Below are 9,396 nucleotides of genomic sequence, written 5' to 3' on the forward strand. Positions count from 1 at the left end.
ATGTTGTTTAACTATGTGAGAGTGTTATCTTTCATATTGGGAGAGTATCTCAAAAATTGGTTTTAAGAAGCAAATGTGAATTCTAAGAGTTTAAATGTCAATCCAATTGACTTTATCTCAACTTTATAGTGACTGTAGATAAGTAGCATTCATCTCATTGGTGATGAATGTATTCACCGGAATTATTTGGATTAACACTTGTGTTTAAACATATAAGTCATGGTGAAGTCTTGAAGATCAAAGGCAAAAGAGTTATTTTCCTTAAATGAATGATGAAGTTATTTATGTGCTACATGCACTAACTTGCAAAACTTTCCAAAGGACTAACGTTTTGGGTTGTGAACAAGTCTCATAACTTTGTCTAAGCTAAGGGGTGAATGTTTCAAAGTGATATTGTAATAATATTATGGCCGTGAAGAATCAAAATGATTCTTCTGTTCACATTCTAAAGTATTGTAGTCTAAAGCATGCTAGACTAGTACTTGTTAACTATGGTGCTTTGCGAAGACTAGTTAACGTTAAACATTCAAAAGAGACACAAACACATGAATGAATTTTTGTATAGACAAATTTGAAGTGGGCTTTCATTCAATATAAGGAAATAATATAACTTATGAGGATTTTAAAAAGACCTTAACTTTCTAGGTTTGTCTTAGAGGGTGATTTAGAATCCTTCTAAGTTGGTGAGTTTGATAACAAACTTATAAAAAGTGTTACTTTATTAGTAAGCATTGTTGAACTCATTGATACAAAGACGTAGTCTTGTTCAAATCATGAGTTTCGGGTAGTCTTCATAAGTGAAGTTAAACAAACTATATCAAAATGCAAGAAATGTGGGGGGAAGCCATTTAATAAACTACTCTTTAGAAGTATATAGAAATGGTAATTGATATGATTTATCAAACTTGTGTTAAAAGGAAGAACCTTTCTTTATCTTTACCCCATTCAAAAGTTGGATGATGTTATCCAATAGCACTTAAATGTGGAGGTGTCTTGCATTTAAGCTGGGAAGGTTTAACAATGAGGATTATTGTAATCCAGTCTAACATTGCAAACACATGACTAAGCAGAGGACAAAAAGTGTAGTACATAATGGAGATGTGTTTGCCTTAATGATAAGTGTATCTTAAAAAGACAAATATTATAACCAGATTAATGTGGCCACTAAGGTTATAGTCTTAGAAAGTTGACGTTAGGCAAAACTAACTTATAAGTTAAGAACACATCATGACAACTGATCTCAACTACACAAATTATCTGTAATGACTAGACAAAGTCAAAGATAATGTTATGGATCCAACAACCTGAGGGTTTAGTAGAGATCATGTTGTGGAATGAGACTAAAGCCCATGAAAAAGGGTATATGAAGGAAACCTAACTTAGTTGACTGAAGATCCCAAGATCTAAGTTCAATAGGACAACCTAATTACATATTTGCGGGTGGTCACTGTGGGGGCGTAGGTTATGTATTAGTTGACACATAAGCTAATAAATATATTCTCCTAAATTATCAAGGGAGTCTGATTACTTCCTAGTCCATTCCTATAACATACAGTGACATGTTGTGAGGCTAAGCATAATATATGGTTAATGATTTGTGTAAATCATTATAACCTTAATGCTTTTAATGATTTAAGGATAATCACCTATGTGAAAGAGAAGTGGGGTCGCTTCGAATGAAATTGTGGGACGCGCAATTCCTAGAGCTTTCACAGAACCAGGCTAGTGTTCCAGGACCATAATTGACACCACAATGAGGGGATGTGCCCGACTAGGGAGAGTTTTGTGTGAAGTGTATTGTCGTCTACACAAATGGGGGGTTTGTTCAAGGACATCACGTCTACTAACCGCTAGGAGACTAAGTATGCTTCACAAAGGAAGACTCAAAGCTAACACCTACCTATCCTGCAATACTCAACTGTCAAGGTTATATTGAATATTCTGTGTGTTCGATTAATCTCCATTCATGTGGGGGATTGTTGAAATATTAGAATATAATGAATGGAAATTAATTTTATGAAATTATTATTATTAGACTTTTCATATGGTGAAACTCTTAAGTAGAGTTACTTGATGAAATTGATAGTTTTATTAGAGTTTATGACTCCAATTAATTTCTAATTAAGAGAGATCTTCATCATCCATAACTCTTGTGTATATGGTAGGCTATGAGCCTCATTTGATGAAGTTAGAAAAATTACAAGCTAGAAAATTCAAGGAAAAATGCATGGATGCATGAAGAGTTATGGGTGAAAGGCTATGAAGACTATATGTTGGGAACTCATAAAGATGAGTTTATTACTTGATTCCTCTACCTTTTTTATTCTATTTTTTCCAAAAGTTCTAACACTTTAATTACCCGATGTAACCTCGGGCGCGTGGACATCTCCGGCAGTACCAACTGCTTTGGTTGTTGTACCCTGGGAGACAGACGCGCTGTCTTATGTAGAGGCGCAAAATCTGTTTTAAGGGAAACGTGTTGAACATGTGCCTCAGCCTCAACCGTCAAATTTAGTTTGTTTGTTGTTGCAGCCAAGAGATTACTAGAAGACCTTGTTGTGACAAAAGTTAGACAATCTATCTTTTTGTAAGTTCTTCTCAAGAAGATTACAAGAAGATATTGCTGAAGAATAAGCAAATGACTTTATCATTTGAAGAGCTTGGTTGGAACCATTTAACATAATTGTTATATCATTTCATTATTTATTTTAGTTTATATTACGGTATGTGTGCTACTTACTTTTTCATGTTAATAACGAGAGTGTCGTTATTATTTGTATTAATTTTAATATAAAAAGTATCCCATATTCCTACAATACAACCAATGTGACTGACACCCGATTTTTCAATACTCGGTCATACCTAAGCCCGGTTCCATTCCCAGAATCGGGTATTAGAAAAACCCGATTTATGCACCTCTAGTTTGAAGCAATGGACTCAACATGACAACATTTACTTACAATTGAATATAGTTCAAGGTTGAATGTGGTAATACAAAATGTTGATTACAAGCTTGGATACTAGTTAAGTTTTCAAAGTTAGTAGTTTGTATACTCTTCATGAAGTTAACCTTTGGTCATAAAAGAGGTTCACATGAAAATTAAGAGTGATATCGCTCAGTAAAAGTGTATATTATTGACAAACAATTAATGGACTCAAACGTGTTAACTTTTCGAGTTTAAGGTTCAAAATGCTACGGTTAGCAAATCTAGATGAGGCGTGTGCACCATGTTAAGGTTCAAAATGAAAGACAGATTAACCTAACTTTAGCATATATCAATGTGTTGTGTCTTTGTTAATAAGTACACAAAGAGTTATGCTCGGAATAAATACTTTTAACAAAATATTATTAATCTTAAACTTTATTTAGAGCACAATGCAGTTTTCGTTCATGTGGTTTGTCTAAATCTGCGATTTTAGTCCAATAGTTTTAAATTTGCGATTTTCGTCCATGTGGTTTCATTTCACTTGCAATTAAATCTTAATTCACTAATCCCGTTAAGTCTGGTCGTTAAACCATCAGCGTGTCCTTCATGTAAGGGGCAGTTTTGTTCTTTTCTACCCAAATAAACCACTGTCCTAATTCGCAAACCCCCTCACATGAGGGGTTGGGTGTATTTTGGGAAAAAAAAAAGGACAAAACAACCCCACAAGTGAAGGACACGATGATGTGTTTAACGACCAGACTTAACGGGATTAGTGAATTCGGGTTTAATTGCAAGTGAAATGAAACCCATGGACGAAAATCACAAATTTGAAACTATTGGACTAAAACCGCAAATTTGGATAAACCACATAAACGAAAACCGCAGTTCACTCCTTTATTTATAAATGAATGAAGAAACAAATGATACAAAGGAACAAATGTAATGTCACAATCACAAACTAAATTATTTCGTGGATTGGATTTCACTTTATTATTGTCTGCGATTTTATTGCGCGTGCTCGAAGTAGATAGCTCTTTATGTGATTCGGTGATTATTATATTTCAAACAAAAAGGATCCAATTACAATAGAAAGACATTCAAAAAACAATCTTTTTTCTCTCTAAGTAAAGATATAAGCGCATTGTATGTTTTTATAGTTCAGTATTTGAGCAAACTTTATTATTTACAAACAAAAAACATATACAGTATTATCACACTCGAAACGAGCACAGCTTTATCCAGCTTGTGCCTCAAATATAACTCGTTTAGGTGTCGAGCCCGAGCACAAGCCTTATATGGGAAGATCATTTAGGCTCGTTGAGCCTTAACAAGCCTAATTTATTTTAAGTTTTAACTCTTTTGGACTTTTATGTATTACTTTCACACTGCACAGCTGAGCTTTGGCTCGTTTAATGTACGACACACAAACACGACCTGAGCTTAGGCTAGTTTAAGGTTTTTCTTATAATATATAAAATACTTAATAATGTATATGAATTAATTAATAAAATAACAAACTAGCCTAGCTCGAGCTTTAGAAAAAGAGCTCGAAACGAGCCGAGCTTTCGTAGGTCTAAACAAGCATCTGGCTTCACCTGCAGCTTTTGTGGAAGGAGGGTTACAAGAATCTTGTGAAGAGTTTTGTAGCATTTGCCTTGAAGAGTTTTGTGATAATTAGCCGAAAACGGTAGTAATCATATACTTTTTGTGTTTTTTCTTGATTTATATGAATATTTGATTCATGTTTATTGATGTAATTTAATCCATTAGGTCACTTGCTGCAAACATGAGTTCCATTTTCAATGCATTACTATAAATTTTTTAATAGAAAATCAAATAAGATTTTGTATGAAATATTAAAATGTAACTGTTTGATTCATTTTTTATTATAGGTGTCAAATAAGTTCGAATTGTCCTACATGTTTTTTTGTCGTTTGTTAGGTTTTCAGATCGAGTGTGTGTGTTTATTGTTGTGCTGGCGTGTCACGTGTGTGCATTTGCATTCAAAAGCTGTTGGAGGCCGTAACGAAAGAGAGACGGGTGCAGTATAACCCGACCCGAAATTCCAGGATATTTCATCACCCGACTCTCGGTGATTTTGAGATTCGAAATGTATATCGTTTATTCTATTCCATAACAAAACTTTGACTTTGACTTTTCGTTTCAGGTTCCGGTTGAATTTAGTACTAGTGAACTTAAGGACCGAATCGTTCAACATCTGGCGACTGCAACTGCTGTCATGAGGAGGGCCCGCCACATGAGTCAAAGGAGCCGTGTGTCAGTAAGTCAAAGTCAACATGGCGCCACCGTGTCAGTTTCTAGTGGTCCAGTTCAAGAGTAACCTGTTGCTGAACCGGCAGCAGGCGCAGTCCAACGTTTGACCACGCCTGGAACGGTCAACGGGTCAAATAGTCAACATGAAACCTCGGTTATTCATAGGTATTAATGGTTTATTCCATTAATTAAAGTAATATTAATGGTTTATTCCATTAATTAAACATTGTTGGTATATAAGTTGCTTAATAATTAAATACATTTTGTATCATCTAATTGCTCTTGTTTCTTCCTAGCTTAGGTGATACGAGCCGTGCAGTCGATATCTATAACTAGTTATTTACATACACAAAACAAAATAATAGTTATATATTTTAAGTAAATCCAACCAAATTAAATTGGTCACAATTTCAATAGTTATATATTTCTGACATTTAGATATATACATACATCAACCAAAACCTATGACACTTATGTGGAAAAACAACGAAAAACGAATAATATCAACAAACTGGCACCGGCCCCCTTAACCCGACACTAAAATTATCCCTCAATTGCTTCTTTGTCAACGCTGTGTTTCCACCGTGCATCATTGCTACAAACTCGTTATAATCTATACGACCATCCTGCAAGTCAACAATGCGAACGAAGCCAAAACAAAACATCAAAAAAGACTCAACGGTGTTACACAAAATGAATAATGTAAATGATGTATTGGTAGCAAAAACATACATTATTCTGATCAGTTTCTTCTATTATTTCTTCTAAATGAACATCCTTTACTCCAAACTCTTTGCAGGCTTGTTGGAGTTCATCAAGAGTGATATAACCACTGCCATCTTTGTCAAAATATGAAAAGGCGGAAACCATATAATCTTCCCTATCGACTTGATTCATATTCAACGTTGCAGCGATAAATTCTTCATAGTCGATAGTACCATTATTGTCAATATCTGCCTGCATTTTCATTTTAAAACATTAAAAACAACAAAGAAAAAAAATCAATAATATACAAGAAAACTTACAGACTGCATTAGTTCATAAAGCTCAGACTCGTTAAGATTAGAACCAAAACGCTTAAGTCCAGCCTTAAGTTCTTCAAAAGTAATAAAACCACTATTGTCTGTATCTATAATCTTAAACATTTGTTTCAATCCCGCGATTTCTTCTTCTGAGAGTTTTGCTGCGATGACCTGTCAAGAACATGAGATGGGTAAGGGTAAAGTTGTCATTTTTAGTAATATTATCGTATTATTTATGAAATGTTTACCCTTAGAGCCATTTTCTTGAGCTTGTTCATAGCAGAAAACTGAGTTAGCTGGCTCAAGACCGCAGAGTCAAGAGGCTTGTCCGGAGCAACACCATCTTCATTAATCCAAGGGTGGCCTATAGTGATCAAAACAAGAATCAGAAAAAATAATAATAATAATAAATTACAATAATAATAATAATAATAATGAAAATGTGACAAACTGGCCTTACAAAGAACTTCATGGGCCGTTATCTGCTTACTCGGGTCTCTAACAAGCATTTTCCTAACTAAATCTTTAGCACTTTCTGATATACTAGGCCATGGATCAGAGGAAAAGTCAAGTTTACCCCTCAAAACCTCTTCAAATATTTCATTCTCAGTTTCTGCAACCAATATAAAGATTGTAAATCTTGATGACCCATTAAAAAAAATACAATCTTTACCACATTTTTATACTCTTTTAGACTTACCACCCCAAAATGGAGGCACCCCACAAAACAGAATGTAAAGAATCACACCCGCGCTCCATATATCTGCTTCGGGACAATAATTTTTTAACAACACTTCGGGCGCCACATAATATGGACTTCCAACCACATCAGTAAAAGTTTCCCCTGCAATATGTACCAATATTTATCAACTAGGGGTGCGCATAAGTCGGTTTTGGCTCAAACCGAACCAAAAACCAAAAGTCCGATTTTTGAAAATTGTTCGGTTTTGTTTTTTCCATTTGGGTTGAAATTTTTTCGCCAAAAAAATAATAATAAATTTGTCCAAAATAATGAATCTGGGCATGAAACTTTGAGCCTAAATATTTTTATTAATTAATGACTAACTGATTATTACATATTGGGGCCTAAAATTTTTTGGCTACACCAATAATTACTTAATATTCAAAATAAAATTATAATTCATTAACTCAATAACAAAAGTCGGATTTTTCTTTTTACGGGTCCGGTTATAAAAGTTGGTTAGCTTTTATTGGTTTTCAGTAAATGCAAAACCAAACCAGAAATCTGATTTAAAAAAGAAACATAAAACCAAAACCGTCCTTTCTGGGTTGGGTCAGTTCGGGTCGCTTGTGCTGGTCCCTTTAGTTACGGGTCAGTTATTTCAGTTTCATGCACAACAATGTCAAATAAAATGCAAATACAAACTCACAAACTGACACGCGTGTATACAACAAAACGTACCTGGTTTAAAGAAAACCGAAAGCCCAAAATCTATAGTCTTAAGAGGCGAGTCTTCATCTTCATCAACAAACAGAAAATTCTCGGGCTTAAGATCCCGATGCATAACTCCTAACGAATGACAAGTTTCAATCACACCAACAATAGTTCTAACAAGCTCAGCCGCTTTTCGTTCCGAATAATGACCCTTTTTAGTAATTCTATCAAACAGTTCACCACCAGCACAAAGTTCCATCACCAAATGAACCGCAACGGAATCCTCATACGCCCCTTGAATGGAAACAACATTCGGGTGCCCAGATAAATGATGCATTATTTCAACTTCCCTCCTAACATCATCTATATCACATTTAGTTAACAGTTTCCGCTTAGCGATTGACTTGCAGGCAAATTCTTTACCAGTAGCCCGTTCTATGCATATAAAAGTCGTACCGAACTGACCATGACCCAACTTTGGACCCAAGTTATAGTACTGTTTTAAATGGCCGGTTTCGTTTTCAACACTGAGTCAGCCTGCAACCCTGCACTCAACTTTCTCTTCATGTTGCCCGCTTTCTTTTGTAAAGATACATTTTTTTCTGACTGTTTGACGTCTTGGCTCGGTGAAGATGGTTTAGTGTCGGTTTTCGTTATGATCACTAACCGAGGAGGCGTGTTTTGGATAGGTGATGGTGGTGGTTCTTGATAGTTCAACTCGGGTGACCGAGACCATAAGTATGGATATGAGACTAGCTGCAAGAATCCATCTTTTGAGTAACATGATCCTACACATGCATTTCCCATCTAAATATAATATGATGTTACTAACAGGAACAAGTTGTTGTGAACATTTAAGCAAACCACAAGAAACAATAAGGGGAGTTTTTTTTTTTTTTTTTTTTTTGTGTGTGTTTGAATGTTTCTCTATATGTATGTTTATTATTATTATAATATATATATATACAGGATTGACCGGTATTGCAGTTGGAAAAGTTATGCACACACACATATATGATATCTTCAAACAAGTTATTATACCTGTTTTGATTTAAAAGAGTAGTGATGTTCTTTTAAAATATATACACTGTTAAAATTATTGTGATCTTTTTAATTTGATGTATGATTAATAGTATTATTGACAATTAATTTTATCATATATTAAGTTTTTTTAGTTTATTGTTATCTTTTTAATTTGATGTATGATTTATCATATATCAAGTTTTTTTTAGTTTGTTTATAGTAATTATTTTTCTTTTATTTAAGATATGTTGTTTTAAGAATCTTTGTTAATTATAGTGTATATTTGCTACCAATTACATAGTTACATCTCTTTGTTATTTACACACATAGGGGTAAACTGATAATATTAATCACCTAATTTTATAAATAAAAAAAATTATATTTTAAGAAACTACAAAAAGGAATAAGATTTAAAAATTTTAAAGTTAAAAGGGAGAAGACTTTATCCACTTGACTTAATCTCATCAAAATTCATTTGAGTACACGGTTAAGCAAGATATTAAAATGTAGTCAGGTATACAATGATTACACTAGGTTAAAAAATTAATATTTTAAACCTTAATCTAAACAAAATAATATAATAATAAAATATATGTACTCTAGCTAAGTCAAATGCTGGCCGGCCTTTGCCGAAGACAGCCAAATTTTTGTATTTGTGATATTTTTAATTATTTAACGTGTAATTTTATATAAGTTTATGCTTGGATTTATACTTTATAGTTTATACAGCATAAAGTCCAAGACTAATAACACA

The 9,396-nt window shown here is 33.8% G+C and overlaps 2 pseudogenes across 1 annotated transcript; one reads left to right on the forward strand and one right to left on the reverse strand.

Moving 5' to 3' along the window:
• The first annotated feature begins 3,376 nt into the window (after positions 1–3,376).
• LOC143626875 (E3 ubiquitin-protein ligase RHF2A-like) lies at positions 3,377–5,373 on the forward strand (annotated as a pseudogene).
• A 237-nt stretch (positions 5,374–5,610) lies between these two features.
• Positions 5,611–8,450, reverse strand: LOC143626824 (calcium-dependent protein kinase 26-like; annotated as a pseudogene). The gene is made up of 7 exons (XR_013152494.1): positions 7,647–8,450; positions 6,924–7,067; positions 6,684–6,836; positions 6,472–6,587; positions 6,227–6,394; positions 5,934–6,158; positions 5,611–5,827 (listed from the first exon to the last, which is right to left on the reverse strand). The product of XR_013152494.1 is annotated as a calcium-dependent protein kinase 26-like (transcript).
• Between the last annotated feature and the right edge of the window lie 946 nt (positions 8,451–9,396).

This window comes from Bidens hawaiensis, unplaced genomic scaffold, assembly GCF_021521415.1.
Source record: "Bidens hawaiensis isolate Kalapana, Puna unplaced genomic scaffold, B.hawaiensis_p1.1 tig00004525_1, whole genome shotgun sequence".
NCBI lineage: Eukaryota > Viridiplantae > Streptophyta > Magnoliopsida > Asterales > Asteraceae > Bidens > Bidens hawaiensis.